We start from the raw sequence: 14,146 nt of genomic DNA on the forward strand, positions 1-14,146 counted from the left end.
TCCTATTTTTTTCCTTAATAACAGATTCCAATCTTGCTGCCTGGAATGAAGACATTTCCCAGTCTCTCTTGCATTTTGGCGTGGCCCTATGACTACGCTATGTTCCATGGACTGTAGTAGGTAAAAGTATATGAGGCTTCCAGGAGCCTCAGCCTTGAGGTTCACTGCTTTTGTCCTCTATTCTACCTCTTTTTGCTGCCTCATATTTGGATACAATGGCGAGAGTCCAGCAGCCATCTTGGACCATGAGGTAACCCTGAGTACAGAAGCCACCCACTGAAGATGGTACAGCAGGAAGGTCAAAGCTCTGATGACACTGTGGAGCCCTCACACCAGTCCTGGACTGCCAGCTTCTGGAAAGAAATCACCTCCTATGTGTTTATGACATTTCGCTTTGCAATGGCATCCTTGATAATGTCAGGAGTTTCCTGGTCCTGGAAGTGATCAAACAGGCTTTTTAGAGATGATGAGACGTGAAATCACTTGGTGATTCATTCTTCATATGTTTAATGAACACCCACTGCTAGGTGCTAGGGCTTGTTCTAGTTATGAACAAAACAGAGACTTTATGAAGCCTCAGCCTGGAAGAGAAGGCACATACGCCCTCACAAATGTTAAAAAGCACCCTGAAAGAGCAAACACGGTGCAGGGATGCAGAGTCACAGAAAAAAATCTGTTCAGATGTGTCACGAAGGGCTCTGTGCAGAGGTGACGTTTAAGCTGAGAAGTAGGATGTCTTAGTCTGTTCCTGCTGCTGTAAAAAAATACTATAGGCCGGGCCGGGCGCGGTGGCTCACGCCTGTAATCCCAACACTTTGGGAGGCCGAGGCGGGCGGATCACAAGGTCAGGAGATCGAGACCACAGTGAAACCCCGTCTCTACTAAAAATACAAAAAATTAGCCGGGCGCGGTGGTGGGCGCCTGTAGTCCCAGCTACTCAGGAGGCTGAGGCAGGAGAATGGCGTGAACCCAGGAGGCGGAGCTTGCAGTGAGCTGAGATCGCGCCACTGCACTCCAACCTGGGCGACAGCGTGAGACTCCGTCTCAAAAAAAAAAAACAAAAAACAAAAAACAAAACTATAGGCCAGGCACAGTGACTCATGCTTGTAATCCCAACACTTCGGGAGGCCAAGGCGGGAGGATTGCTTGAGGCCAGGAGTTCGAGATCAGCCTGGCCGACATGGTGAAACCTCATCTCTACTAAAAATACAAAAATTAGACGGGTGTGGTGGCAGGTGCCTGTAATTCCAGCTACTCAGAAGGCTGAGGCAGGAGAATCGCTTGAACCTGGGAGGCGGAGGTTGTAGTGAGCCAAGATTGCCTGGACCACAGAGCGAGACTCCATCTTGAAAAAAATAAACAAACAAACAAACAAAAACCCCAAAAAACATAAACTGGGTTACTTATAAACAATATTTATTTCTCATAGAGTCTAGGATCTCTGGCAAGGGCACCTTCTTGTGGGGCCCTCACCTGGTGGAAGGGTCAAACAAGCTCCCTTGGGCCTCTTTGATAAGGAAACTAATCCTGTCCCCCAAAAGCCCCACCTCTTAATGCCACCACCTGGGGGGCTAGGATTCTACACATGAACTTTGGCAGGACACAGACATTCAGACCACAGGATAGGGAAGGGATGAAAAGGAGGTGCTGATGGGAGGAAGAGCTAGGAGAGGGGTTCAGGCAGGAGGAATAGCACGGGTGAAGGGCCCAGGCAGGAAGGGGCTGTGGGTATGGGGGGAGCTACAGGTGACCTGCTGTGCAATGCAGGGGACGGTGGAAAAAGGTGATCATGGAGTGGACAGGGGGCCCAGACCCTTGTAGGCAAAGGTGAAGCAGCTGAATTAAGCTAAATTAATTAATTTTCCTTTTTCTTTTTCTTTTTTTTTGAGATGGAGTCTCACTCTGTCACCCAGGCTGGAGGGCAGTGGCGCAATCTCGGCTCACCGCAACCTCTGCCTCCTGGATTCAAGTGATTCTCCAGCCTCAGCCTCCCGAGTAGCAGGGATTACAGGCACGTGCCACCACGCCCAGCTAATTTTTGTATTTTTTAGTAGAGATGGAATTTCGCCACGTTGGCCAGGCTGGTCTAGAACTCCTGACCTCAGGTGATCCACCCACCTCAGCCTCCCAATGTGCTAGGATTACAGGCGTGAGGCATTGTGCCAGGCCAATTTTTTTTTTTTTTTTTTTTTTTTTGAGATGGAGTCTTACACTGTCAACCAGGCTGGAGTGCAGTGGTTTGATCTCATCTCCCGGGTTCAAGTAATTCTCCTGCCTCAGCCTCCCCAAGTAGCTGGGATTACAGGCGCCCGCCACCACACCCAGCTAATTTTTTTGTATTTTTAGTAGAGACAGGGTTTCACCGTGTTGGCCAAACTGGTCTCAAATGCCTGACCCCAAATGATCTGCCTGCCTGGACCTCCCAAAGTGCTAGGATTATGGGCGTGAGCCACCTCGCCCAGCCTACTTATTTTGAAACAGGGTCTTGCTCTGTTGTCCAGGCTGGAGTGCAGTGGCACTTTCACAGCTTGCTGCAGCCTTGACTTTCCTGGGTTCAGGTGATTCTTCTACCTCAGCCTCCTGAACAGCTGGGACCACTGGCATGTGCCAACACTCCCCGCTGATTTTCTTTTCTCCTCTTTTTTTAAGAAATGGGGTCTCACTATGTTGCCCAGTTTGGTCTTGGCCTCCTGGGCTCAAGCAATTAACCTGCTTCAGCCTCCCAGAGTTGGCATTACAGGTGCGAGCCACCGCACCTGGCTTTAAATAAAAAATTTTTAACAGAGACAGGGTCTTGCAATGTTGCCCAGGCTGGTCTTGAACTTCTGGGCTCAGGCAATCTGCCCGCCTCGGCCTCCCGAAGTGTTGGGATTACAGGCTTGAGCCACCGTACTGGCCTGAATTTTATAAGCAGTGGGCAATTATAATGCCAGGTTTCCACTTCAATGAAATCTTCCATGTTTCCGTCTCTGTTCGGCAAGACTCTTTTGGGTTGCAAGTGGTAGAAACCCAGCTTGAAATAACTTCAGGAAAAAAAAAGAAACGGCACTGATGCAAAGAACCTTGAAGTTTTGAGCTCATAGCATTTACCTTTTTCTGTTCAGATGATCTGAGTTTTGAATAGTTACTCACATCTATCGGGTGGTGGTCTGGCCTCTTCTGCCGTCGCTTCTCCTGTCTCCACCCTGCTCTGTGCGCAGAAGCCTCGCATGCCTCTGCCTGGTGATTGGGTTTGATTAGCAGAGAGCCCAGGAACAGGAGGACATGAGGGAAGGCCTCACAGTTACCAGCCCAATGCTCCTCCCACCCCCTGATACTCCATCCCTTGCCTCTCCCTACATCTGCTCCCACTCACAGTCCTTTTATTTTATTTTTTTCTTTGAGATGGAGTTTTGCTCTGTTGCCCAGGCTGGAGTGCAACGGCACGATCTCCGGTTACTGCAATCTCTGTCTCCAGGTTCAAGTGATTCTCCTGCTTCAGACTCCTGAGTAGCTGGGATTACAGGCACCTGCCACCACGCCTGGCTAATTTTTTTTTTTTTTTTTTTTGAGACGGAGTCTCGCGCTGTGTCACCCAGGCTGGAGTGCAGTGGCGCGATCTCGGCTCACTCCAAGCTCCGCCTCCCAGGTTCACGCCATTCTCCTGCCTCAGCCTCCCAGTAGCTGGGACTACAGGCGCCCGCCACCACGCCCGGCTAGTTTTTTGTATTTTTAGTAGAGACAGGGTTTCACCATATTAGCCAGGATGGTCTCGATCTCCTGACCTCGTGATCCGCCCGCCTCGGCCTCCCAAAGTGCTGGGATTACAGGCTTGAGCCACCGCACCCGGCCGCCTGGCTAATTTTTATACTTTTAGTAGAGACAGGATTTCACCATGTTGGCCAGGCTGATCTCGAACTCCTGACCTCAAGTGCCTGCCCGCCTTGGCCTCCCGAAGTGCTGGGATTACAGGGGTGAGCCACCGCGCCCAGCCTGTCCACCCTCTTCTTGGGTCTCTCGGTTCCCTTCCCCTCCCCAGAAACAACAGTGCCCCAGGCTCTTGCATCTGTCTGCCCAGAAATACGATCGCATGTTGTTTTATTTTCTCAATTATCAATAACTTGTGAGTGGAGAGGCTCCAAGCCAGGGATGTGAATGAATGTGACTCGCACCTCAGGTCCCATGGAGACCAGGTTCAGCATGTTTTTCTTCGTGTCCCGTTGCAGTCCCACAGAAGCCCTGTTTTCAGTGGGTGGAGTCCGGAGCCACAGCTTTCTGGGAGGGACGAGGTCTTGCACTGAGGCTGTGACTGACTGGCACTCGGCCATCGGTGGGACATCTGTCAACAGTAAATGGCTTTAGCAAGACCCAGGCACTTCCTGATCTGAGGGGTTCGGATGTGTGTTGGCCAATCTGGGAAAACTCGCAGGGCTAGGAATCCCAGCTGGGACCACACCTAGGGCAGGCGGGCTGACCTTGGCCCTTTTGCTGTTTTGGGTCGTGCTCAGCTGAGAGGGCCACTTTTCCCAAAGCAGCCAATGTATAATTTTCATGAGCCCTAAACACCTGGCGGTTTTTTTTTCCCATGAGGCTATTTCCTCCTGGGGCTACAGGATAGGTTTTCTGGGCTCTAATCCCAGCTCTGCCATTTCCTAGTTGGGAGACGTTGAGTACTCTTTTCTTTTCTTTCTTTCTTTAAAGACAGACCTTTTTCTGTCGTGCAGGCTGGAGTGCAATGGCACAATCATAGCTCGCTGCAACCTCAAGCTCCTGGGCTCAAGCGATTCTCCCACCTCAGCCTCCTGAGTAGTTGGGATCACAGGCATGCACCACCACGCCCAGCTGATTTTTTTTTTTTTTTTTAAGAGACAGGGTCTCACTATGTTGCCCAGTTTGGTCTTGAATTCCTGGGCTCAAGAGTTCACCTGCCTCAGCCTCTCAAAGTGTTGGGATTATAGGCGTGAGTCACTGCACTCAGCTTTAACATTTTTTTAAATAGAGACAGGGTCTTGCTATGTTGCCCAGGCTGGTCTCAAACTCCTGGCCTCAAGCGATCCTCCAGCCTCCGCCTCCCAAAGTGCTGGGATTACAGGGGTGATCCACCACACCTGGCCTGAGCATGTTTTTTTTTTAACCCTTCTGTGCCTTAATTTCCTCATCCGTGAAATGGGGATAATAGATCCTACCTCATGGGGTTGTTGTGGGAGTTAAAGGAGCAAGTGAATGTTAGCACAAGGCTTGGCAGTAAGTGCTCAGAAATATTAGCTATTTTTCTTAGGATGAAAACTAACATTTAATCACATGCCGGCTTACTATTTTCACAGTTGCATTTTATCTTCTTGTGAGTTAGGCCCACATATCCCCACTCTGCAGATGCAGAAACGGAGGCTCTGAGTGGAGATGGGACTTGTTCAAGGCCATTCAGTTGGTATACTGCAGAACTGCCAACGGTCTGCTTTGCAGGCAGTGACCTCAGCCAGCCCTGCGACTGAAGTACAACTTTCTGGCTAATTTATTTCTCTACTAATTTTGATTTGTATCTTTGTACTTGAGATCTCTCTGGGCTTTTGCTTGTTGGAACCAGATTTCTTATTTTCATTCGTAAACATCTCGAGGGCAAGAGCCATATCTGAGATACCCAAGACGCTGTGTGAGAGTTTCTGAAACTTGCTTTATCCTGGGAAAGTTGCCTGAAGTGTTTGCTCAAAGAAGAGATTCTCTGGCAGTTTGACTGGGGAGTCTGACTCAGGAACAACAAGGGTGGGGCCCTGGAATCTGTTTTTTTTTTAACCCTGTGACTCTGGGAATTTATTTATTTTTTGCACGACTCGAAATTCTTAGGCTAACGTGTTTGGAAACTTTTGCTGCATGGAACTAGCATGTCCTTTGCTGGTGAAGAAGAGGACGGCAGCAAAGCAGACAGAGGAGCTCCCAGGATCCAGCCTTTTCCTTCTACAGGTGTTTTTCTGCCTCAAGTCTTTATGCTGCCCTTGAGGGTCACTGTGTGCCCAGACCAGAGCTGGGCAGGGGCGAGGGGAATAATAAGAAGGTCAGCGTTGTCCCTGCACTCCCAGAGTTTACAGTCTAATTGGATTGACAAGACACCTTCAGCAAGTCGTGAGAAATGCATTCAGAAATTGTGGATTGGGATCCGTTGGGCAAGCATTTCTGGGGCATGCACAACGTGTGGAGTTCCAGGCGTGTAGGTAGTAGAGATTATGAAGCCCTGGATGCCCAGTAATAGACAGACCTTGGTTTTTGCCATCTGTGGCCCACAGCTGGGCAGGGATCCTGAGACAAACACCTCAGGCATGGAACAAAACTGTCGAGAGTTTTTTTTGGCTTTTTATTTTGTGAGATGGAGTCTTGCTCTGTTGCCCAGGCTGGAGTGCAGTGGTGCGATCTTGGCTCACTGAAACCTCCGCCTTCCAGGTTCAAGCAATTATTCTGCCTCAGCCTCCCAAGTAGTTGGGATTACAGGCATGTGCCACCACACTTGGCTAATTTTTTTTTTTTTTTGGGACAGAGTCTCATTCTGTCACCCAGGCTGGAGTACAGTGGTGCAATCTCGGCTCACTGCAACCTCTGCCTCCTGGGTTCAAGTGATTCCCCTGCCTCAACTTCTCTAGTAGCTGCGACTACAGGCACGTGCCACCATGCCCAGCTAATTTTTGTATTTTTAGTAGAGATGGGGTTTCTCCATGTTTGTCAGGATGGTCTTGATCTCTTGACCTTGTGATTCACTCGCCTCAGCCTCCCAAAGTGCTGGGATTACAGGTGTGAGCCACCGCGTCTGGCCCATTTTTGTATTTTTAATAGAGGTGGGGTTTCACTACGTTGGCCAGGTTGGTCTTGAACTCCTGGCCTCAAGTGATCCACCTGCTTCAGCCTCCCAAAGTGCTGGGATTACAGGCATAAGCCACCATGCTTGGCCTCTTTTTTTTTTGAGCGCGGTATCACCCAAATAAAAATAACTTTGTTTTTTTCCAGATATAAATAATAAATGTTCATGTTAAAAGGTTCAGGGCTCATGCCTATAATCCTAACACATTAGAAGGCCTAGGTGGGAGGATGACCTGAGCCCAGGAGCTTGAGACCAGACTGGGCAACATGGTGAGACCCCCATCTCTAAAAAAAAAAAAAAAAAAAAAAAATAGCTGGGCATGGTGGCACATGCCTATAGTCCCAGCTACTCAGGAGGCTGAGGTGGGAGGATCACTTGAGCCCAGGAGGTCAGGACTGCAGTAAGCTGTGATTGTGCCACCTAACTCCAGCCTTGGCAATAGAACAAGACCCTGTCTCAAAAAAAGATAAAAATATTGGGAGGCCTAGGTGGGTGGATCACCTGAGGTCAGGAGTTCGAGACCAGCCTGGCTAACATGGCAAAACCCCGTCTCTACTAAAAATACAAAAATGAGCCGGGTGTAGTGGCAGGCACCTGTAATCCCAGCTACTTGGGAGGCTGAGGCAGGAGAATCGCTTGAACCCAGGAGGTGGAGGTTGTGTGAGCTGAGATCGCGCCACTGCACTGTAGCCTGGGTGATAGAGCAAGACTTTATCTCAAAAATAAAATAAAAAAGTAAAAAAATGAAGATTCAAGTAATATAGAAAAGAATAAACAGGAAAGTAAAAGTCACCTGAAATTTACCACCTAGAGATAATTACAGATACAGCTTGGGAGGCCATCTTTTCATAAGGTCTGCTGTGGTTCATTCTGATATAAAAATGTACACTGTATCACTTCATTGTACATGAAATGTTTCACAGACGGCTCTTTTAATTATTTTCCCCTCCCTTGTTTTCATTTTTATTTTTGTGTATCCCTCCCTGCTAAAAGCAACCTATGTTGACAGTTTGGAATATGTCCTTCCACATCTTTCTCAAATACATTTCATACACATTTTTTTTGTTTTAACAGAGAATAATATTCAGCTCTCTGGCCTGTGATTCAAGGAGCTGGCCCATTTAGGGTGACATCCCAGACCTACTAAGTCAAAATCTTTGGGGCTGGGTGCTGTGGCTCAGCCTGTAATCCCAGCACTTTGGGAGGCTAAGATGGGAGGATTGCTTGAGCCCAGGAGTTCAAGACCCCATCTCTAAAATTAAAAAAAAAAGGAAAAAGAAAGAAAGAAAGAAAAAAATCTTTGAGTGTAGACTCAGGAATCTGTATTTCCAATCCCTGGTCCAGGGCATTCTGATGCTGGTAGCTCTGCTCCAGTGAGTAGGAAAGGCCAGCCAGTGAAGGCTCACACTGCTGCGGGTGGCAGAAGAGGACAGCAGGAGATTCTGACAAGGAAGATCTTGAAGACAGCAGCAGCTTGACAAATGGAGGTTTCCAGGTAGAGAGAGCAGCTTGTACAAAGGCACAGAGGTGAGACAGTTCGGGGTATGTTCTGGAGATGGCAAATAGAGTGGGTGAGGCCTGGGTATGGAGGGGCTGTGCAAGATGAGGCTGGAAAGATTCAAATCAAGGAGGGCTTTGAGTGCTAGGCTAAGGCATCAAAATTTACTCTTGCCTCCGGCATTTGCAAAATAGTGGTACACGAGGTAATTGTAGATGATATGGTACACGTAGGGAGAACATTCTCTTTTTAGTGCCTTCTCAAGTGCTCACATCGAGGAGAAAGTTTTGGTTAGTTGCTAGTCTATCTTTAACACCCCTCTGAACACTGCCTAATTTCCTTTTAACATAGAAAAACCCTCCTTAGGCTTAGGGCCTTAGTGTGAAACAAGAATAAGTGTGGACGCTTCATTTCCATGTTTTAATGATTGCTTGCTATTTATGGCAAAGGATACTGGTTTTCTTTTTCTTTTTTTGAGACAGAGTCTTACTCTGTCACCCAGGCTGAAGTGCGGTGGCACGATCTCGGCTCACTGCAACCTCCACCTCCTGGATTCAGGCAATTTTCATTCCTCAGCCACCCGAGTAGTTGGGATTACAGTCACTTGCCACCATGCCTGGCTAATTTTTGTATTTTTAATAGAGATGGGGGTCTTACCATGTTGGCCAGGCTGGTCTTGAACCCTTGGCCTCAAGTGATCCTCCTGCCTGGCCTCCCAAATTGCTGGGATTATAGGCGTGAGCCACTGTGCCTGGCCGGGATACTGTTCTTTTGTGTATTAAAATTATATAAAGCTTTTCTTTTTCTTTTTTTATTGAGATGGAGTTTTACTCTTGTTCCCCAGGCTGGAGTACAATGGTGTGATCTCGACTCACGGCAACCTCTGCCTCCTGGGTTCAAGTGATTCTCCTGCCACAGCCTCCTAAGTAGCCGGGATTACAGCCATGTACCACCACGCCCAGCTAATTTTGTATTTTTAGTAGAGACACGGTTTCTCCATGTTGGTCTCAAACTCCCGACCTCAGGTGATCTGCCCACCTCGGCCTCCCAAAATGCTGGGATTACAGGCATGAGCCACCGTGCCCGGCCAAAACTTTTCTTTTTAAAATAAGTTTAATTTTTAAAAAGCGAGTTGACAGGAGCAAAACTGCTAAGTAAATAATGCTACGGGCAGTGGTGCTCAAATATGGGAAAACAATATGAAGGTGATACCAGATTCTTGCCTTTGGGAAATGCAGACCCAGGTCCTTTTGTCTTTAGAGCTCGTTGGCAGTGGGGAGGTGTTTCAGGCAGAAGGAATAGCATCAATGGGGTGTTGGCTAGTGTTTAACAACCAGCTCTCTGAGAAAGCAAAATAAAACAAACATACACCACATCTGATGATCTGTTTCCATGATGCGAATACCCCCAGCTGGGCCGAATTGACATCACTGAACACAGCGGAAAGAGATGACTGCAGTTGTCTCTCCTGGGAGCTTCAACACAGTACAGGCTGACAACAGCGGGCAGGGAGTAAGGGCAGGTGGTGAGAAGGCCCTCTGTGCCAGAGAAAGGAATGGGGAGGTCAGGCTGGCTTAGAGAGTGGGGTTGAGTTGTCCATGCCCTTGAATGCCAGGATGAGGGCTAAAGGGTCAAATGGAATGGGTGACTTCATATGCAGAAGTTTTTACAAGAGGAGAGAACTCAGTTTGGCCAAGAGGAGTGGGGGCCTCATATTGGTAATGACATAACAGCGATTGTTCAGTCATGCGGAGTGCTTTCAGGGTGCTGGACGCTGTTCATTTTTTATTTTTATTTTTTGAGGCAGGGTCTCACTCTGTCACCCAGGCTGGAGTGCAGTGGTGCAATCTTGGCTCACTGCAACCTCTGTCTCCTGGGTTCAAGCGATTCTTCTGCCTCAGCCTCTCCAGTAGCTTGGATTACAGTCGTGTGCCACCACGCCCGGCTAATTTTTGTATTTTTAGTAGAGATGAGGTTTCGCCATGTTGACCAGGCTGGTCTTGAACTCCTGACCTCAAATGATTCACCTGCTTCGGCCTCCCAAAGTGTTGGAATTGCAGGTGTGATCCACCACACTTGGCCGCTTGCAGGGTGTTGGACACTATGGATGTTACCTCATTCATTTTCCTAACAACCCAAAGAAGAGGAAACTAAGGCAGAGAAGCAAGTTGCCCAAGGTCATATGGCTGGTAAATGGCAGAACTAGGCTCAAACCCAGGTACTCTGGCTCTAGAGTCTGTTCCTAACCACTGTGCTCCAGCCCCACGGAACCTTAGTCTCTTCATCTGCAAAATGAGCACTGAGGTGACAAGGCCAATGGGCAGAGGGTTGGAGTTGCCCAGAACAACAACAACAACAACAACAACAAAAGTAATAGTAACACATATTTAGTCAAGGCTTAGATTCTGGCATCACGGGGATCTGGGTTCAAATCCTACTCTGCCTTAGCTGATTAGGTTCCCTATCCTCTTAAAGCCTTGGCTTCCTTATCTGTAAAATGGGGATATCATGAAGCTGTTAGATGTTAAATGAGAAAATGGATGAGAAAATTGCATGGACTGTCCATAAAGTTGAAAAGATAGTAGGGGTGGGAAGGAGAACAGTCCGAGTTTGAATGCACGTGGGCCTGGGGCATTGTCTGGACTGAAGGACAAGGGTCAGTTGAATTGCCAAAGAGCTCTGAGATTGGCTGAAGGGACACTCGTCTTGTGCTGGCTGCTAAGACCAAGGGGAAGCCTGTGCCTTGCCAGAATTTTAGCCTTGCAAACAGCTGCTCACCCAGTAGGAGAGAATTGTGATAAAACTCACAGCCACCATTTATTGAATATCTACTCTGCCCCGGGACACAGTGGACTATTTTAGAGAATTTGCTAAGGAAACACAGCGACATCTGTCGGACACCTTGCAAACTACCAGCTCAGGATAGTTATGTTTGAATGTTAGATGGAGGAACCTTCCTTTCCACAATAACATGATTTTGTGAAGCTGAGTGTATGGCAGTTGTCACGATTAAAAGCAAGAGCCATGCAAAAGTTACTGTGTAACAGGAAATGAGAGTGATAGCGACCAATCTAATTTCAAGGTTTGAGTAGCTGTGGACAGCCCAACAAACAGCACACGCCTACCGTTAGTACATCCTTACAGGAAGTTAAGAATGAGTGAAAACAACAACAACAAAAATATATATATATATATATTTTTTAAATTTATGTGCATTATTTTTTTCAAGCAGCTACTAAGTTGTTAGGACATACTTAGTAGTTATCTTGGCCTACATACTGCACTTACTAAACATAACTGTTCATTTTTTAATTTTTAATTTTCAAATTTTTTTGAGATGGAGTCTTACTCTATCACCCAGGCTGGAGTGCAGCGGCGTGATCTCTGCTCACTGCAATCTCCGCCTCCCGGGTTCAAGCTAGCCTCCTGCCTCAGCCTCCCGAATAGCTGGGATGCTACCCCACCCAGCTAATTTTTGTATTTTCAGTAGAGATGGGGTTTCACCATGTTGGCCAGGCTGATCTGGAACTCCTGACCTCAGGTGATCCACCTGCCTCGGCCTCCCAAAGTGCTGGGATTACAGGTGTGAGCCACCGCATTCGGCCGTTTCTTTTCTTTTCTTTTTCTTTTCTTTTTTTTTTTTTTGAGACAGTTTCTCTCTGTCACCCAGGCTGCAGTGTAGTGTCACGATCTCAGCTCACTGCAACCTCCACCTCCCGGGTTCAAGCGATTCTCCTGCCTCAGCCTTTCCAAGTAGCTGGGATTATAGATCCCCACTGACAAGCCTGGCTAATTTTTGTATTTTTAGTAGAGACGGGTATTCACCACATTGGCCAGGCTGGTCTCGAACTCCTGACCTCAAGTGATCCGCCCACGTCGGTCTCCCGAAGTGCTGGGATTACAAGTGTGAGCCACCGCGCCTGGCCACTGTTTGTTTTTTTCTCAGTGATTCTCTAGTCCATTGCCTTAACCACTCACCATGACTACAGCTCTTATTTGCAGTGACTCTCAAGAATGCAAATGCCATTCCTGACCTTGAGTTAATTCAGCTTTGTCCCCTGAGTGTGGGGGAAGGGCAGGCGGGGGGCGGGGGCTGGAACTTTCTGCTTGTGTACCTATCTCTTTAGACTCTCTGGAGGCTCCTCCCCAACCTCTGTCATTCCCTGTCCAACCAAACCCACCTGCCGTCCCAGACTCAAATGCTCAGCCACCTAACTGCCTGAGGACCCAGCAGTTAATGAGTTTACATGCTGGGGGCAGGAGTCAGGCCCCATCCTCCTTGGTTCCTCTGGCTCCCTGGAAAGGGAAAGTCACCAAGAGGTGGCTGCAGGCATCAAGGAGAGTGAGCAGGAGAACCTCAAAGCCACAAAGGGACAGCGCATAGCATGTTCCCTGTTTAGTCTGGACTTGAGAATGCTGTCCCCAGCAGGAAGCTGCCCAATCTCAAAGCAACTTGCACGGGGGGTTACAAAAAAATGCACTTGGCCGGGTGCGGTGGCTCACGCCTGTAATCCCAGCACTTTGGGAGGCCGAGGTGGGCGGATCACTTGAGGCCAGGAGTTTGAGACCAGCCTGGCCAACATGGTGAAACCCCGTTTCTACCAAAAATACAAAAATTAGCTGTGCGTGGTGGCGTGTGCCTGTAATCCCAGCTACTCAGGAGGCTGAGGTAGGAGGATTGCTTGAACCCAGGAGGCAGAGGTTATAGTGAGCTGAGATCGCATGACTGTACTCCAGCCTGGGCGACAGAGTGAGGCCCTGACTCAAAAATAAAAATAAAACATAAATGCACTGGAGGAAAGAGGGTACCACTCTCCTTAAGGCGGGGCTGCCAACTTGTCCTGCACAGCCAGCCGCCTGGCTCAGGGGAACTTAAAGCCCAGCTCTGAGGGACTCTGAGTCGTCATTTAACCTCTCCGAGCCTCTCTTTCTTCCCCTGCAGAAGGAGGATTATAACAGTTCCTAATTCATGAGTTGCTCATAGAGTGAAATACATTACTGGCCAGGTGAGACGGCTCATGCCTGTAATCCCAACACTTTGGGAGGCTGAGGTGAAAGGATTACTTGAGCCCAGGAGTTCGAGACCAGCCTGGGCAACAAAGCAAGACCCCCATCTCTACGAAAAGTAAATAAATACGCAGGGTGCGTGGCTCACCCCTGTAATCCTAGCACTTTGGAAGGACGAGGTGGGCAGATGGCTTGGGCTCACGAGTTTGAGACCAGCCTGGGCAATGTGTCAAGACTTTGTCTCTACAAAAAAAAAAAAAAAAATTTGCCAGACACGGTGGCAAGTGCTTGTAGTCCCAGCTACTGGAGAGGCTGAGGTGGGAGGATCACGGGAGCCCCAGAAGTGTAGGTTGCAGTTTGCCAAGATTGTGCCACTGCACTCCAGCCTGGGCGATGGAAGGAGACCCTATCTCAAAAAACAAACAAAAAAGATAAATATATAAACGAAGCTGGGCATGATGGTGCGTACCTGTAGTCCCAGCTACCTGGGATGCTGAGGTGGGAGGATTGCTTGAGGCCAGGAGTTCTAGGCTGAAGTGAGCTATGATCGTGCCACTGCACTCCAGCCTGGGTGACAGAGTGAGACTCTGGCTCTTAAAAAAAAAAAAAAAGATGAAACAGGTGAAGTTATTTTCTTTAATTTTTAAAATAAAAAGTTATTTTTATAAATAAAATTTTAATTAATTTAAACCAAATTATTTTAAACTATAACACTAATATATAATATACAAAAATATAATTTTAATTAAATCTAAAATTATTCTAAACGTTAACTTTTAAATTGTCTTTTTTTTTTTTTTTTTTGAGATGGTGTCTTG

General features: G+C 47.9%; 1 long non-coding RNA gene across 1 annotated transcript; it reads right to left on the bottom strand.

The window, feature by feature from the left end:
- Window positions 1-4,046: 4,046 nt before the first annotated feature.
- On the bottom strand, window positions 4,047-13,840 carry LOC108581147. The gene is made up of 3 exons (XR_004176228.1): window positions 13,798-13,840; window positions 9,534-9,662; window positions 4,047-4,318 (listed from the first exon to the last, which is right to left on the bottom strand). It is a non-coding gene; the product is annotated as an uncharacterized LOC108581147 (long non-coding RNA).
- Window positions 13,841-14,146: the final 306 nt, after the last annotated feature.

The sequence above is a fragment of the Papio anubis genome, chromosome 9, assembly GCF_008728515.1.
Source record: "Papio anubis isolate 15944 chromosome 9, Panubis1.0, whole genome shotgun sequence".
NCBI lineage: Eukaryota > Metazoa > Chordata > Mammalia > Primates > Cercopithecidae > Papio > Papio anubis.